The sequence below is a fragment of the Leptosomus discolor genome, chromosome 4, assembly GCF_034619465.1.
Source record: "Leptosomus discolor isolate bLepDis1 chromosome 4, bLepDis1.hap2, whole genome shotgun sequence".
NCBI classification, from domain to species: domain Eukaryota; kingdom Metazoa; phylum Chordata; class Aves; order Leptosomiformes; family Leptosomidae; genus Leptosomus; species Leptosomus discolor.
Genome location: NC_141394.1, coordinates 48,856,494 through 48,874,686, shown reverse-complemented (window position 1 = coordinate 48,874,686; position 18,193 = coordinate 48,856,494).

The window sequence follows — 18,193 nt, the reverse complement described above, 5'->3', positions numbered from 1 at the left end:
TTACTCCTCTCTGAGTTAATTGGTAATAAATTACTCTTTTCTCAAGATGCCATATAATATGCAGGATGATGATCTGACAGTTAAGAAGTATGCCGAGATAAGTAGCAGTCCTACTGAAAGTTTTTGTATGATTTATTTTATAGGGTAAAAACTACCCTAATTACATATCCGAAAGCCATAGAAAATGCTTTGTTAGTGTTAGATATAGAGTTTGGGGTTTGGGAGATTTGAACTTTATTTTTTCCTCAAAGGAATAAATATCTATTTGAGTTTTTCCATGTTTGTTTTTTTTTTTCCCCAGTTGTTTATTTATTTATTTATTTATTTAGCCTCTGTAAATTATAGTTGAATTTTGCTCCATGGAATATAGGAGATAATAGTGCATACATAGCTTTTAAAAAGTTATTAATTTATATGATCATTAAAGCATAAAATTAAAGTTATAAAGAATAGCTTATCAAGGGCCACACTGCTCAGCTTAAGTACAGCACTCTCAAATCTTTCAAAAACTCTCCTTTAAACGTTTGCATTTAATTTCAGCTTTTCCTAGGCTGCTACTTGAATTGATTTTCTACACAGACCAGCTTCTTCAAAATATCCCTCACTTCTAAATCAAACACCAGATATTTTGCCTTAAGAGCTGCAGAATTGTAATATTTCATAATTGGATCAGAATCTCTCTTAATCCACTAAACAGATTTTAAAGACCAGTAGGCAGCCTGTGTCCCGTTATTGTTGTTTAAAGACTAATTCAAATGGAGGTGATTACTGCCATTTTTTGACATCATCAATGAAATATCAACTATCAAAATTTCAGAATGATAATTCATTGTGAAATTTAATTTCTATTTTCCAGTTACAAAAATTTTTCAGAACCTTAACTAATATTACTTTCCTTTCTAACTCCCTGATTGCTGTGTTATCCTGACTGCTTATTGTGATTTTTGTCTGTAGTTCACATATAGTTGTTAATTCCCTTTACAGTTCATTATAATTAAAAACGTATTTTTCCTTATGCAAATTATGACTACTAAGCAAGGAAAGGTTCTTTTGAAAATCTCATTCAAAATGGAGTAAATAAACCAACAAAATATCACTGTAAATCTGATTTTCAATATGTATATTCAGCTGTAGGAAGTAAGGTTTTTTAAGAAAATATATTTCAAGTTTTCTTACCACCTTTAAGGGTTAGTACAATTCAAAGAATAACAAGTACAAATTAAAAAGGATGTCCTCTTTGACAGTAATCTCTAGAGGTTACTTTCCTTTTCAGGTTAACACAGAGTAAAAAACTAATTTGTTTTAGCAATTGGGTAATTAATTTCAATTATTTGGCATATCAATAAATTGCTAAAATACTAGTGATTTTCAAAATACATACCAGACAGTGCAGAATCATATCTTCAAACAGAGAACTTTTTGCTATCATCCTGTGAAACATCTTCCAGTACTGCAGGACGCCATCTATTTGCAATTTTTCTTTTTCAGTTTAAATTTGTTAACTTTTCTGTGAATCTTTTGGATTTAAACCAATACACGTAAGAGTTAAAATGACTAGTCCTTCTCCACCCAACAATGCACATCTTATTTCTAAGATGACAAAAGACATTCTGGGAAGTAAAGTGTGTAAATACAACATTACATCTGTCAGTAACGTCCAATAAAATTACAGGCTGTTTCTTATGGAGACTCATGATGGAGAGACAGGAATAAAGAGGAATTTATATATAATAAGACAAATAAACATTTGGCATAGGACTGAATTAAAAATTTTCATGGAGGAAGATAGTGATTAAGCTTTACTATTTGCAAAAATGGGATTGCAAATCAGTTTGCAATCTATTGGTTCAGCGCTGCTGCCTTGAACCTTTGGAGCTTTAGGGCAAGGCAGATCACTGTCAGGATAGGGATATAAAAGGTAGGCAATGTGATGTGTTGGAAAATCCAAATTATTTCTATGATGTTGAGCTATCCAATCCAGAAACTGATCTATGGGTTGAGCGATGAGCTCCTAGGCTGATTGCAGATAAATTGCTGAGTTTACAATGTCAATGCTTTTTCTTTTCTCATAGTTTCATTTAAGTAATTCTCTATCTATTCAAGTATTTAAAATGGGAAGTCACTAAGTTTGAAGCTGTACCATTTCCTTCAAATCTAGCTCTTCTACTTTTGGTTCCTGATCCCACTTTTAATTCTAAAGGCTCAGCTCCAAGACTGCCTGTCTGTACTCTGCAAGGCATGAGCACCAGTGCAGAAATGAGTGTATCCCATATAGCTCTGTGGTCCGTTGAGCTGAGCCACAACAGGGAGGTAGCATACATTAGTTGTCACATAACAAAGCTGAACCAAAAAATGGAGAGACGAACCAAAACAGAAGACTTACTTAGGTCAGTAATACCTCCTACAGTCCTGCCACTCCCAGTTTTAGGAAACATTATTATAATTTGGTAATAACAACAATGTAGGGTACAATTAAAGCAATACATCTGCAACCTCATTATTTTAATTGTTATGCCATTAACTGTAAAATGTTGTATAGCATGCACAGGTGTGAAGGTGAATGAGGAGTAATTTTTGCTGAAGACTGTCACCGAGCAGCAAGTATGTTCATATACTGAAATGGAACAACAAAAATAGTCAGTGCAACAACTGCAGCTTTATTCTGTACCGTGTAATTGCACTACACAAAGCATTGTGGTGCACAGACTTGGTTTCACTGTATTTAGCATGCATTACTGTGCTGTGTTTTCAGACATATGCATACATTATACATACAGTGTGTGTGTTTGCCTTTGTACATATCAGCAAATAAGTCTAGATTTAGATTAACATATGTTTCTTTCTTTCTTTTTTAAAAGCCCTGGAAATACAATTTGGGTCTGGAGAATAAAATTATTTATTTATTTCTTGCACAGCTTTCACAGGTTTTACAGTTCTGTTTTGGCCTTAAGTAAAAGTAGCATCAGATCCTAAATCTAAATCCAAAATTTAGATTAGAATTAGAAAATAGTAAATAAATATTTTATAAAATGAAAGGAAACGAAAACGCTCAGTTTTGCTTCATTTTGTTAAACCAAAAAAACCCCAAACCCATAAAAATCTGCTTCTTTTGATTACTGAAGTCATTGAAGTGGATTCTGAATACTTAAGGTTACCAGACTTCTTTGTCATTTTGAGTAAGATTATAATATTTCTTTGGACAATTTTTTTTCAGTGTGTAAATACTTCTATAGAAAACAGCCATTTTATGTGTTTTATTTCTGTATTTTCTCAAGTGTTCTTTTTGGAGTTCACATTTTTCTGGCTTGGATTTTCTTTTCTAATTCTTTTTTTTTTTAAATCTATTTCCAATTTATGAGCATGAGAAGAATGAACAGTCAATGTAAATTTTTCCTTTTCTCGCAATCTTGAAAATGTCACACCTGGTACAAGCTACTGCAGAAAATTATAGTTTCCTACTTAAAAAACTTCCAAAAAATTGTTTTTATTCAATAAATTGAAAATCCTTAACAATGTGATTTTATCTTTGTTCAGGAATTTAGGAAATTCTTTTTTGTTTGTTTATTTTGTTTTGCTTTTGAACATGCAACACATACTGCTAAAGAAACTTGTACGGATACCTTACTCTTCATCTGTGTATTTAAAAGCTACTTGGCTTCATACAAGTGCTCTGCTGAAAACATTTGGTACATGCTTTCAATCAGACTGTTGAGAGATACAATGCCTCAAACTATTTTGAATAACTAGACTCGAAAAAAGACCCTAAGCCCCCTAAAAGTAGTTTACTAAGCAAGGACTCCCAAGCAAATTAATCCAGAATACTTACTGAGATGAGAATTTTATGGTTTCTGTCCACTGTAGAAGACATTCAAAAGACTGCTCTGAATTTGAGCATCTTCAGAGTAATACAAGCAGTTTTGAACAGCTTTGATGGTGCTAAGTGAATGGAAATGGCTCCAAAGGAAAGTTTTGCCAAGTCAAAATCAGGATTGGCACTTAGGTATAGTTGCCTTTAAGTTACCAGCACAAATATACTAAGACTTTCTACTTACTCATTGAGGCCCACAAGGTCTAACACAGTTCTGAGGAAACTAAAGATGAGCCTTCAATGAACAGGAAGAAAAATGTCTGCTTTATGAACATATTACATTGTTATGTGTTCAGATAAAAATGAAAATCCAGAATAATTCATGAACTTTTTTTTGGTATACTGTCATCACTCTTTCATTTATTAACTTCCACCCTTCAAAAAAAAAGAAAAAAAAAAAAAGACCTTAGTCATCACAAAGGGACCCTACAGAAATTGGAATAGTTTTCTATCATGTCATATAAGATCTGTCTTCCTTCTTTAATTTTGGTGCTAACATAGCAGCTGGATTAAACACATCAAGTAAATAAAGTAATTAATGTACTGGTGGATAAAGATCAGACTTTATCAGTGGAACAAATTGAGCTGATATTCAGAGGTGGGTGTTATGGGTATTAGCTGTGATCTTCAGTCAGATAAGTTTGACACCTTAATATATTTCTCTGTTTGGATGCTGAGAAAGCATGAAGTATACATAATGATAAGGATAAAACCAGCTTTTGGATATGTTCACTAAGTAAGTATGGTTCTATAGATATATGTTAGAGTATAATATAATATAATATAATATAAAAATAAATATATATTTACTGTTAAAAAATGGATCGCCTAGAAATAGTTACTTAGTGGTATAGTTATTTTTCAAGGAAAGATATGGTTTATTTAGATTTACATACTTAGCCACACCAATCTCAGATTTAGTACTGAAGATAAAATAATCCAATATGTAGATAGCAGTAGTGCACTATGAGAAAGACTGATAACAACATTGCCACTGGCTATTTCCTAATATTGTTTAGATTGAGGACTACACTGAAGAACGAGGGAAGGATACTGTGTTGTTAGAAGACAAAATCTCCTAATGCCCTAACAGAGGATCATCAGGAGGTTGCTGAACTTCACCTTTCCATTCAAATACAAAGCAAAAACCACCATGAGTTTGCAAGTTGAAAGTTCTTGAACTAAAATCAGAATCTTAGCCATGGCCCTAGATAGAATCTCTGTAGAAAATCTCAAATATTATGTTTATGCCACAAGCAAGAGTCCTGACTTCTGTTCCACAGACGGTAAGGATAATATGATGGTTTGAGATAGAGATTGGTAGGGGAGAATGGGGGAGAGTAGTGTTCACTCTTTTGGCGAGTTTCCAAGTCCCAGTAGCATTTACAGGTAAATTCAGCAAATAGTCCCTAGACGCCTACAAGTTTTCTATTGGGATCAGCGGCAAATTATCTTTGTCTGAGCAGTGTCTTGAATAAAAAAACCTTAAAGCCATTGCTTGTCATCATTCAAAGTTCAGATCACCTAGCAGAAACACTGGTGTGTTTTGTATCTGCCAGTACCAGCTGACATGAATGTATTACGTGTATATATCCAAAAATAGCTGTTAGGGTTTTATATTTACACTGAGTTTCCTCAAATTCCTGGCTGGAATTTTGAAAGCCAGCTTTATCCTGCAGGAGACTGATAGCTTTGCAAGGCAAAGCTGGTCTTTCAGTATATGTTGGTCTATGTATTGTGTATGTTGTAAGACATTAAACAGTCACAGTGTTTTTCCCTCCATTTTTGTGGAAAATTAAAGATTATGTAAGCCTGGTCCAACAGTGTCACATATCTGGCTAGAAAGTTTGTATTCCTTCCTATTTTTGTATTAATTCAATTAATCTCTGCATATTGGTGCCAAATAACTGCTAAGATTACACTAACAATGCCCTTATTTTTATTTACAATGCAGCAGGGCAGACGATGCAAAGGCTGATGGAGCCTGTCACTGTTGGGTGACATGGGTAAAGTTTTCAAGCAGTGGAAAAGGAGTATTTTTGGAATGGGATGCATCTGGTATGAAATAGAGTCATATCAGCCCCATGGACTCCAGTCTCAGAAAAAAAACAGAGATGGACAGTGATTCCTTTAGATGCAGTGAAATGAATTAATGAAGGTATCATAGAACCATAGAATCATGAAATCACCGAACAGCTTGTTTTGGAAGGGACTTTTAAAAGTCAACTAGCCCAACCACCCTGCACTGAGCAGGGACACCTGTAGCTAAATGAGGTTGCTTAAAGCCCTGTCCAGCCTGACCTTGAACATTTCAAGGGATGGAGTTTCTACCACCACTATGGGCAGCCTGTTCCTGTGTCTCACCACCTCCATTGTAAAAAATGTCTTCCTTATATCTAGTTTAAATTTACTTTCTTTTAGATGGAAACTGTTATTCCTTGTCCTATTGCAACAGGTCCTACTGAAAAGATCACTGCCGTCTTTCTAATAGGCCCCTGTTAAGCACCGGAAGGCCACTAGAAGGTCTCCCTGGAGCCTTGTCTTCTCCAGGCTGAACAACCCCAACTCTCTCAGCCTGTCCTCATAGGGGAGGTGCTCCAGCTCCCTGATCATCTTCGTGACTCTACTGTGGACTCACTCGAGCAACTCCATGTCTTTCTTGTACTGAGGACTGCAGAGCTGAACACAGTGCTCCAGGAGGGGTCTCAGAAGAGCAGAGTAGAAGGGGAGAATCACCTCCCTCAACGTGCTGGCCAAGCTTCTTTTGATGCAGCCCAGGATACAGTTGACCTTCTGGGCTATAAGCGCACAGTGCTGGCTCATGTCAAGCTTTTCATCCACCAGTACTCCCAACTCCTTCTGCTCTCAATCTCTTCATCCCCCAGCCTGTATTGATACTGGGGATTGCCCTGATCCAAGTGCAGGTCCTTGCATTCACCCTTCCTGAGGTTCACACAGGCCCACTTAAGGTTGTCTAGGTCCCTCTGGATGTCATCCTGTCCCTCAGGCATGTCAATGGAACTACTCAGCTTGTTGTCATCTGCAAACTTGCTGAGGGCACACTCGGTCCCACTGTTTATGTCATTGATTAAGATATTAAAAAGCAGTGGTCCCCGTACGGACCCCTTGTCACCGACTTCCATCTGGACATAGGGTCATTAGCCACTACCCTGTGGATGCAACCATCCAGCCAACTCCTTACCCACCGAACAGTCCATCCATCAAATCAATATCTCTCCAATTTAGAGAGAAGGATGTTGTGGGGAACCATATCAAAGGCCTTACAGAAGTCCAGATAGATGAGATCTGTAGCTCTTCCTTTCTTCACTGATGTAGTCACTCCATCATAGAAGGCCTCTAGGTTGGTCAGGCAGGACTTGCCCTTGGTGAAACCATGCTAGCTGTCCCGAATCACCACCCTGTCCTTCATGTGTCCTAGCAGAGCTTCTAGGAGGATCTGTTCCATGATCTTCCCAGGCACAGAGGTGATGTTGACAGGTCGGTAGTTCCAGGGAGTCCTCCTTTCTACCCTTTTTAAAAATCGGTGCAATGTTTCCCTTTTGTCAGTCACCAAGATCTTCACCTGACTGCCATGACTTTTCAAATATCATGGAGAGTGGCTTGGCAACTACATTAGCCATTTCCCTTAGAACTCTGGGATGCATCTCATCAGGTCCCATAGACTGTTGTATGTCCATGTTCCCCAAGTGGTCATGAACCTGATCTTCCCTTACATTTGCTCCCCCAGTCCCTGTTTTGTGACCCATCCCCTTGAGAGGTGTGGGAAGAGAGGCTACCAGTGAAGACCGAAGCAAAAAAGTTGGTGAGTACCTCAGCCTTCTCTTTGTCCATTGTTACCATCTTACCACTCTTCCTCATCAGGGGGGATCATCTTTCTTCAACCTTCCTTTTCTAGTTGACATACCTGTAGAAGGCCTTCTTATTATCCTTTGCATCCCTTTCCATGTTAGCTCCAGCCATGCCTTGGCCTTCCTGACCCCATCCCTATGCAACAAAATTAACATGGGAGCTGGATGCACAAAGGCCATGGCTTGGAAAACCATGCTCAGTAAAACACCAGAGGAATAATGCCATCCTTAGGTTATGTGGAAAAAGTTAGAGATATATCTGTGAAGCATTTACTACCTTATGAGCATGGCATCAGAAAAGCGTGGATTTCATGACCGTAAGAAGAGTGTCCTTACACAGGGAAAAGTGAAATTATGCAGAATTTTTAAGATCAAAGCAGCATTAAATTAGAAAGGATGAGCAATTACTGAACTGAGAAATTTTGATGATTTTTCGATGGGTGACTGCAGTCATCTGGACTGGAAAAATGAAAATGCGTACAAAAAAATTAGTATAGGTGATGTAAGGACACATGAATACTAGATACCTCCAAACGTGTAACGTCTGTCAACATGAGGAGGTGTCTCATCATACTTGCTTCCACAGAAAGAAATTTGCTTTAAGTTCTGTGTTACTTGCTGTTACATCTGCTAGAGGACCTGCTTTGCACTTTCCTTGTGCCTCTCTGAAGTCTTTAAAATAATCGCTTTAAAGTAATACAGTATGCCATCAAACTGCTCTTGATTATGACAACTTTTTCTCTTTTCTTTAGGTAGCATTCATTTTAATGTTTAGTTTTGGTTTATATCACTTGGTATTTTCTGCTGTTAAGTTCGGACATTTGCCTTTCACTGTTGTTTAGTTTTGATGTGGCTCTACTTAAGCACATCTGAGTGATCATTTACAGTTTTTAGTAAAACCCAAACCTTTGAATGCATGCTCCAAAATGGGAAAATAACTTTAATAAGTCCCTTATGACCAGAACTTCAGAAAATAACATTTGAATTACAAAAACTCATTTCAAGCCTTGCAGTTTTGCAGTATTTTACCCAAAGTAATGTGTTTTAACTCGTACAAAGCTGAAAAATGTCCCAAACAGACTTTTGAGAATTAATGGTGAAAGTGCAATCAGAACAGCTTTGAACAACTTAGCAATTATTGTATGAGTAAAAGTAACCATAGGACAGAGGCTTTCTTATCTTGCATTTACTTTATTGATAAATCCAGCTGCCAAAGAGCAACTGGAAAGAACAGGGAATAGTGTATCAGAATTATATCACTATAACTTAATGTTTCATTTTTTTGGAGAATCGCATTTACACACACACAACTTGAGTGGATTGTTGTCAGTAGCTATGCTACTAAACTGGACTATACCAAAAGAAATCTTTATTACTCGTGCTTCTTATTCTTTCTGTCCTTTACAGATTCTAAAGTGAAAGATAGATTGCTCTGCTCTTTTAAAATGTATTTATAGTGACTTTATTTTACATTTTTCTACATGTTATCTCAGTGCTATATCATCTAAATTGCACATATTTGTGAACGTGTGAAAATTATTATTAAAGCATAGAACATTTAAGACACAGGTTCTCTCGTTTCTTTCTAAAACTTTAATTTTGAGCTATCTTGTATCTCATATCTGTTTAATACTACCTGTATGCTTATCATTTGCCCAAAGCATTTATTTATCAGATAAATTTTTTCTAACATCCAGTATCTGAAATCCTAAGAGCCATCTTACAGCAAACTGAGCCTTATGCAGGATGCAAAAATATTTTTCTGCAAGAATAATATGTACTTACATAAGTTACGTGATTTGAGCATCCAGATGAATTTAATCACTTTATATGAAAAATGTGTTCATGCATAATACCCCTTAAGGCAAGCATTACCTAGTTCTTAGAATTAAAAAAAAAAAAAAAAAAAAAGGAAAACAGCAAGAAAGAAGATGAGTTAAAACTTTTGTAACAGCATATTAGAGCACAAGTTTGTGTGCATTCTTTACCAAACCAATACAATATTGTAAGGAACCAAATAACCGTGTGCAGTATGTGCATTCCAGTGACTATAAGAGAGTCTTATCTTAACAGTACACAGTAACTGGTGAGCATGCCTTTATCTCTCCCCCACCCCACCCCATGATCCTTGAATGAAGGTATCTTAAAGAAGCCATTGGAAAGACTCTTGCAAAGAGCTATTTTCCATCTTATAACTTCTGCTGCCTGATGCTGGCATCTAAGCATGGGCAGACGGGACAGCCTTTAGAAAAATTCAGTTAATGCAGGGGGAATAGAGTCATAGGATTGTACAAGGTACTTTAGTCAGCAGGATCAGGACAAGTAAGTGCAAATGTTGGAAAATATTTTGCAGTGAGAACATCTAAAGCAGATAGTCAAGAACCTTTCCAGGAAAGCTGAAGGGCTCCCTGGATCCTCTCATCCAATCCTCTTTGTGCACATACTGGGAATTGGGGCTATACTAAACACTGAGGTGAAGAGACTTAAAAAAATGAGTGGCTAAACTTAATACTGGGTCAGGTTCACTTTATTTATTGTGCTTTACTTTTAAGAACATTCAAGCATGCCTCTTTTCCATTCAACATCCCTGTCTGCCTTTGTATCTCCCTCTGTGAGAATTTCCATGAAGTAAGTTGAGAGGTACAGAAGGCTCCCCTTCTGACAGGAAAGCAGGGAATTGCAAAGCACCACACTGCAAACTGCTCAGAGCAAAGACCAGAAGGACAGACATCACTAATGCTACAGGTAAGGCTACTGCAGGCAAGTTAAATCCTTTTCATAATATCAGCTTGGCTGTAAAATGCGGACACGTTGAGTAGGGATACCTGTGAAGCAAAAGTCGAATTTCAGGAAAAGAACTCGCTTTCCTATGATTTAGGTTACAAGGCTACAGAGACAGAAGGCAGCACTGTGCTCACTGAATGAATCTGTTGCCTAATGTTGGCCAAAAATTGCTTTTAAATACATTTGTGTTTGAGCAAGAAGGTGTGTTCTAGAAAAATCATCAAGTCTTAATTTCCAAGATGCTTGTGATGGAAAATCTACCACATCTCAACAGTCTGCATTGAAATCAAGTTTGAATCTTTTGAGTTTTTCCAAGAAAAACAGTAATTGATAAGGAGCCAGTCTAAAAATCAAATAGTTTGGCAGGCAAAGCTCTTTTACCTGTACTGTGGAAATGATGAGTTCAAAGTCATTCTGTAAGCTGGGAAGAAACATGCAAAGTCTTTGTGCTTACATTGTTTGTCAGAATTGAAAGGGATATATAATTCTTTTCTGTAAATTACTTCTTTGAAAATGAGTGATTGTCTTGCTTAATTCCCTAAATGTTGCAGGAATCCAGAAATTTCCATGGACACAAGGATGAATGCCAAATATTAGATATGTATGGTAAAAAAATTAATCTGTTAAAAATTAATATGTTCTAACAATTAGCCATTCACAAATCTTTATTGCTGAGGGAGAAATTTTTTCCTTCCCTGATTAATGGGTTATATAAATATTTAAATATATCCTTTTTTTAGCAAGAATTGTACCTAATCTACTAAGATAATGCATCTTGTATGAATAAATATGTAGTTCCTCTTTTGAAATATTTTATAGTATTTCTGAATTGTGTGGTTATTCTGGATTTCGCTACATAAAATACTCTATATTGCACAGCTGCAATATTTCGTAGGTCTTAGACAGCTTCTTAAAATACATTGTATTCTTTCAAAAGGCTGGTATTTGATGATTGCTTTCCTGCTGCATCTTACCAACACAGTGCAATTCAGTCACTCTGATGTCAGGACTCTTCCAGTTTTCAAATGACATCTTTATTTTTCTTGAACAGCAAACATCACCATTACAGCCAGAACAGCCTTCTGACCAAAATGTTAGTCATATGTTTAGCATTTCAGACCTGGGGCCTGAGAGGTATTGATCCCAGTGATGGAGGGTCACCCAGCACTGTGCACCTCACTTGGCAGCTAGTTTTCAGAGCCTCTTGGGAAAACCAGAAGTAACCTGTTTTACTAGGCTACTGGAAGGTAATTTTACAGGAAGAGAGTTTTGATGCTTGGAGAATTCAATCATGCTGAGCCTTATGTCATGATTTTTGATCCCACAGTGCCAGTGGCAGGCGGAGGTCATCAGCAACAAAGCTCGCCATGGGAATAGAGGATCTGCATCTGCGTTCACCAACTCTAGTAACTCCATTAAAGTTGATACCATAAAATAACAAATCATCTGGCTGAATTTTTCTATTCATGAATGTTTTCTAGATTGCCTCAAGCTCTTTTCCTAATTCATTAGAGGGTATCATTATTTGATATCATCTCCGTGTAGTGAGGCACACCCTGAAAGGAGTGCAAGCCTGCCCTGCCTGTGCAGAGTTTTTTCTTCCACGTCAGGTTGGAAGGCACAGAGTTGAGGAAGATACTTAGAAAAATACTTATTTTGTGTACGTAAAGGGCTTTCTACATGTTAGTCAAGCTTCCTTTCCTTGAATAATAACTTTTTAAACAAAAAATAAAACACCTTCTACTTAAAAAAAATCCACTATAAAAATGGACTGAAAACTATATGGAAATTTGAAATGAACTACAATTTTATTGTCAAATCATGGACTTTCTGAAGTATGGCTGAGTAAGTCAATTAGCTCACTCTAAATCATTTGTTGTTCACAATATAGTATATATTTTTGTTTAAAGTATGTGGAACAGCTTATAGTTATATTGATATTTCTATAAATAAAGCCAAAAGGATTTTTTTTTTTTTTTTTTTTTTTGCAAAGCAAAGGCTGTTTTTGACATTAGATTGTTCCTCTTAGCAGTATATTGTAGCTGAAATGAGATAATTTGGCACTGTCAAAGAATGCCTTTGACTCCAAATACAGGACAAGGCATTTCGAAAGGACTTTTCTCTCTCTAATACAGTTAGGAAAAAATAAACATTGTTTGAACCTCCATTTTTAGCTGCTAAAAAGACTACTAACCCTTATAGAACTCAGTCAGTTTAAAACTATACTTGCTGGTAACAAACTACTGAATTTCATATAGTGTATGAAGGACATCTAGGGTACATTCGGAAGACTTTTTTCTTTTGATAACATGGCTTCCTGTGTTCCATACGAACCCATAAGCTTCGTGTTTCTTTTTACAAGCCCTGCTAAAGTCACAATTCCTGATACAGCTGTGCACATTCTAGCATCATCATAAGAATGTGAAGAATAAGTAGCCCTTGGTGAGACAGAAGGCCGGATCTCCTCTGCCATGGGATTAATGCAGAAGTGAAGTGGTCCAGGTTTCTATCCGATCAATGCAAAAAATCATCTGGAGGGAGTGACCTAGGTTACAGTGTAAAATGTGCCCAAAACAGTATTCTATTACCATCTTCAGGAGCTGTTGAGACCAGGCGGAGCAGTGCTCCCTGCCTCCCCCCTCTGGACTATCTTCTGTTAATGGGCACAACAATGCCTTATCGCCTGACCCATCGATAACTCGCTCCTGGACTATCTCCTGTTAATGGCCCATCAAGGAACTGCCTCACGACTCCCCATCCCATTGTGAGATGCTCCGCCCGGGGAGGGGGGGAAGGAGCCAAGCAGTCCATGCCAAATAAAAACGGAGATTTTGAACACCCTAGCAGCCTTCTTCCACTGGATTCCCAAAGGAGCTTTTCCCCCCACTGGAGTTCCAGAGGACAAGAGCTACCTACCTACCACTGGACCTTCGGAGGAAGACCAGACTCTTTTACCTGATTGCTGCTTCCACAGAACTACATCCATCACTTCAGGAGGACTGCAGCCAGCATCTTATCGGACTGCTACTGCCACCCTAACAGGGTGGCAGGTTGTATTCCTGACTCTGTCAGTGTAAACCAGTGGGTTGTTTGTTTTTCCCTGCCTTGTGTTATATATATATATATTAGTAAAGAACTGTTATTCCTATTCCCCATATCTTTGCCTGAAGGCCCGTTAATTTCAAAATTATAATAATTTGGAGGGAAGGGGGTTGCACTTTCCATTTCAAGGGAGGCTCCTGCCTTCCTCCACAGACACCTGTCTTTTCAAACCAAGACAGATTTTGGCGCCCAACGTGGGGCTCGAGGGCATCGAGAGATAAAAGGAATAACGGTTCTTGTGCGTTGGATATAGATTCCTTGTTAGGTGGCATCATGTGGGCTAGCTTATCCTGGTTTGTGTGGCATGTGGTGGTGGCTGTATTTCTCCCATTTGCAGGCCCTTATCTAAACATGGGTCCTATAACTAAGGCTACCGTGACTGTTATCCAGTTTGTTTTATGGATTAATAAGGTGAGGAATTCATGGCTTATTAACTTCCTCTGGAAGGCGGGCACATGGATTCGGAGCTATCACACACTAACTGTATGCTTTTGGAGTTACTTTAATAATGGCACCTACTGTGAGGAAATGACACCGGGAGAAACTTTCTCCCAACCCCTAACCCAGCTCTTTGGGTCTACTCCACCAGTTTTCGAAGGATTCATATCTTTCCTAAGTGCTAATGATATCATACAGTGGCTGGTGTTGCTGATAGTCCTGTTTTATTCAGTATTCAGAGATCAGGGGAGATTGGCTTGGATAACCACCCTGACTAGGAATGCTGCTCCAGAACCTGACCCTGCCTCACAGCTCACATCAGAAATGAACCACCCGGATTGGGTGAAGGAGATATGTGAGATGGACCAGATGCTGAAGGAGTGCATTCTCTCAGCTGCTGGGAATCCCTCCTCCTGCCTTGAAGAGGGAGAGTCTAATGGTGCAGCAGTAGAACCCACAGACGTTACAACCGTCCAGGTTCCAGCTGAAACGCAAGGGCAGTCAGAGCCAGCAGCAGTCGCCCCTGTGGAAACGAGGAAATCTAAGATGAAATCAGAGCGCTCGGTTAAGAAAGGAGGGCACTCAGAACCTGCAGGCGAGCCAGTGGTTGAGATAATCACCGAGTCCCTGACGTACGACAGTCTCCGTAATCTGCACAAAGACATCGTACGGCGGGGGCATGAGGCTTTTACAACCTGGTTACTTCGGGTCTGGGATCTTATGGGTACGGGTGTGCAACTGGATGGCAGTGAGGCAAGGAATTTGGGACCCTTGACTCAGGACTCAGGTGTCAATCTGGTATTTGTAAGGGAGCCAGGGACCCTTTCCCTCTGGGAGCGGCTTTTAATGAGTGTGAGAGAGAGGTTTGTCCACAGAGAGAGAATGCAGGAGCACCATCACAGAATGTGCTGGAAGACCCTTGAGGAAGGGATCCAGCAGCTGAGAGAAGTGGCAGTATTGGAGGTACCCTTTGGGAGGGATGGACAGCATGGTAATGACCCTGACAAAGTCAGGTGCACAGGTCAAATGTTGTGGAATCTGGCAAATCTAGGGCCATCTGAATATTCCACCTTCATTGCAATGATTAATGCAGATAACGACCGAGAGACAGTGGGTTCTGTCACGAGCAAGCTTAGAAATTTTGAAAGCATGATCAACGGCCCAGTGCAGGCTAACGTTTCTGCTGTGATTAAGAGCCTACAAGAGGAGATGAGGGAAATAAAGGAGGAGGTGAGGAGAAGCAGTTCCCATTTGGCACCAGTACAAGTCACAGGCCCCAAAGTTGGAGCCCAACGTCCCCCAGCTAGAGGGAGAGGGTACACCCCATGAGCTGAGCTATGGTACTTCCTGCGCGACCATGGGGAAGACATGGGAAGGTGGGATGGGAAACCCACTTCTGTCCTGGCAGCACGGGCGCGTCAACTCAAGGAGGGAAACACTGACCGGGGGAGTAACACGAAAGTGAAGGTAGCCTCAACCTCCCAGGACCGAGCTGCCAGATATTACAGAAGGGAGGATGATCTGACAGATCCCCTTGAAGGAACCTCTAGTATGTATGTCCAGGAAGGAAATGGTAACCAGTGCTAGAGGGGCCCTGCCTCTAGCCAGGGAGAGGCACAGGAAAACCGGATATTTTGGACGGTGTGGATCCGATGGCCTGGCACGTCAGAGCCACAAAAATACAACGCGTTAGTTGATACTGGTGCGCAGTGTACCCTAATGCCATCGGGACATGTGGGGGCAGAACCTGTTTCCATTGCCGGGGTAATGGGGGGATCGCAGCAATTGACTCTGTTGGAAGCAGAGGTGAGCCTTACTGGGAAGGAGTGGCAGAAACATCCGATTGTGACTGGCCCAGAGGCCCCGTATATTCTGGGCATAGACTTCCTCCGGAACGGCTATTACAAGGACCCAAAAGGTCTCAGGTGGGCATTTGGGATAGCTGCTGTGGAGGCAGAGAGCATTAGGCAATTGAACACCTTGCCCGGACTATCAGAAAACCCATCTGCAGTAGGACTCTTGAAGGTGGAAGAGCAACAAGTGCCAATTGCCACCTCGACAGTGCACCGCCGACAGTATCGGACGAATCGAGATGCCATGATCCCCATCTACAAAATGATCTGCGAGCTGGAGAGTCAAGGGGTGGTCAGCAAGACCCACTCACCCTTCAACAGCCCCATTTGGCCTGTGCGCAAGTCTGACGGAGAATGGAGATTGACTGTGGACTATCGTGGCTTGAATGAAGTGACTCCACCATTGAGTGCTGCCGTGCCGGACATGCTGGAACTCCAGTACGAGCTGGAGTCCAAGGCAGCAAAGTGGTATGCCACTATTGACATTGCCAATGCTTTTTTCTCCATTCCTCTGGCAGCAGAATGCAGGCCTCAGTTTGCCTTCACCTGGAGGGGTGTACAGTACACCTGGAACCGACTGCCCCAGGGGTGGAAGCACAGTCCCACCATCTGCCATGGACTGATCCAGGCTGCACTGGAAAAGGGTAAAGCTCCGGAACATCTGCAGTACATCGATGACATCATTGTGTGGGGGAACACGGCAAAGGAAGTATTTGAGAAAGGAGAGAAGATCATCCAGATTCTCCTGGAAGCTGGTTTTGCCATCAAGAAGAGCAAAGTCAAGGGACCTGCCCGAGAGATCCAGTTCCTGGGGGTAAAGTGGCAAGACAGACGGCGTCAGATCCCCACCGAGGTCATCAATAAGATCACTGCGATGTTTCCACCAACCAGCAAGAAGGAAACACTGGCTTTCCTAGGCGCCATAGGTTTTTGGAGAATGCACATTCCTGAGTACAGCCAGATTGTGAGCCCTCTGTACCTGGTTACCCGCAAGAAGAACGATTTCCACTGGGGCCCTGAACAGCAACAAGCTTTTGCCCAAATCAAGCGGGAGATCGCTCATGCGCTAGCCCTTGGCCCAGTCAGGACGGGACCAGAGGTGAGGAACGTACTCTACTCTGTGGCCGGGAACAATGGTTTGTCCTGAAGCCTTTGGCAGAAGGTGCCTGGAGAGACTCGTGGCCGACCACTGGGATTCTGGAGTCGAAGTTATAGAGGGTCTGAGGCCAACTACACTCCCACAGAGAAGGAAATCCTAGCAGCCTATGAAGGAGTCCAAGCCGCCTCGGAAGTGATTGGCACCGAAGCACAACTCCTCCTGGCACCCCTAATACCGGTGCTGGGGTGGATGTTTAAAGGAAAGGTTCCCTCCACCCACCATGCCACCGACGCCACATGGAGCAAATGGATTGCCCTCATCACACAGCGCGCCCGTATTGGAAACCCAAATCGCCCTGGGATTTTGGAGATAATTACGAACTGGCCGGAAGGTGAAGATTTTGGCCTCGCTGACGAAGAGGAGCAGGAACAAGTGACGCGGGCTGAAGAAGCTCCACCGTACAACCAACTACCAGCAGAGGAAACACGATATGCTCTTTTCACTGACGGTTCCTGTCGCATCGTAGGGATGAACCGGAAGTGGAAAGCAGCCGTATGGAGCCCCACATGACAGGTCGCACAAGCTACTGAAGGAGAAGGTGGATCAAGTCAACTTGCTGAACTCAAAGCTGTTCAACTGGCCCTGGACATTGCTGAAAGAGAGAAGTGGCCAAAGCTCTACCTTTATACTGATTCGTGGATGGTAGCCAACGCTCTGTGGGGCTGGCTGGAAAGGTGGAAAAAGGCCAACTGGCAGCGTAGGGGAAAACTAATCTGGGCTGCTGATGAGTGGAAAGATATTGCCACTCGGGTAAAGAAGCTACCTGTGAGGGTCCGTCATGTAGATGCTCATGTCCCCAGGAGTCGGGCTAGTGAAGAACATCGTAACAATGAACAGGTAGATCAGGCTGCAAAAATAGAGGTGTCCCAGATAGACTTAGATTGGCAACATAAAGGAGAGTTGTTCTTAGCTCGATGGGCCCGTGATGCCTCAGGCCATCAAGGCAGAGAGGCCACTTATAAATGGGCACGGGACCGAGAGGTGGATCTAACCATGAACAGTATCTCCCAGGTTATCCAAGACTGTGAGACCTGCGCTGCAATCAAGCAGGCCAAGCGGGTGAAGCCTCTGTGGTACGATGGTCGAAGTACAGGTATGGGGAAGCCTGACAAATTGACTA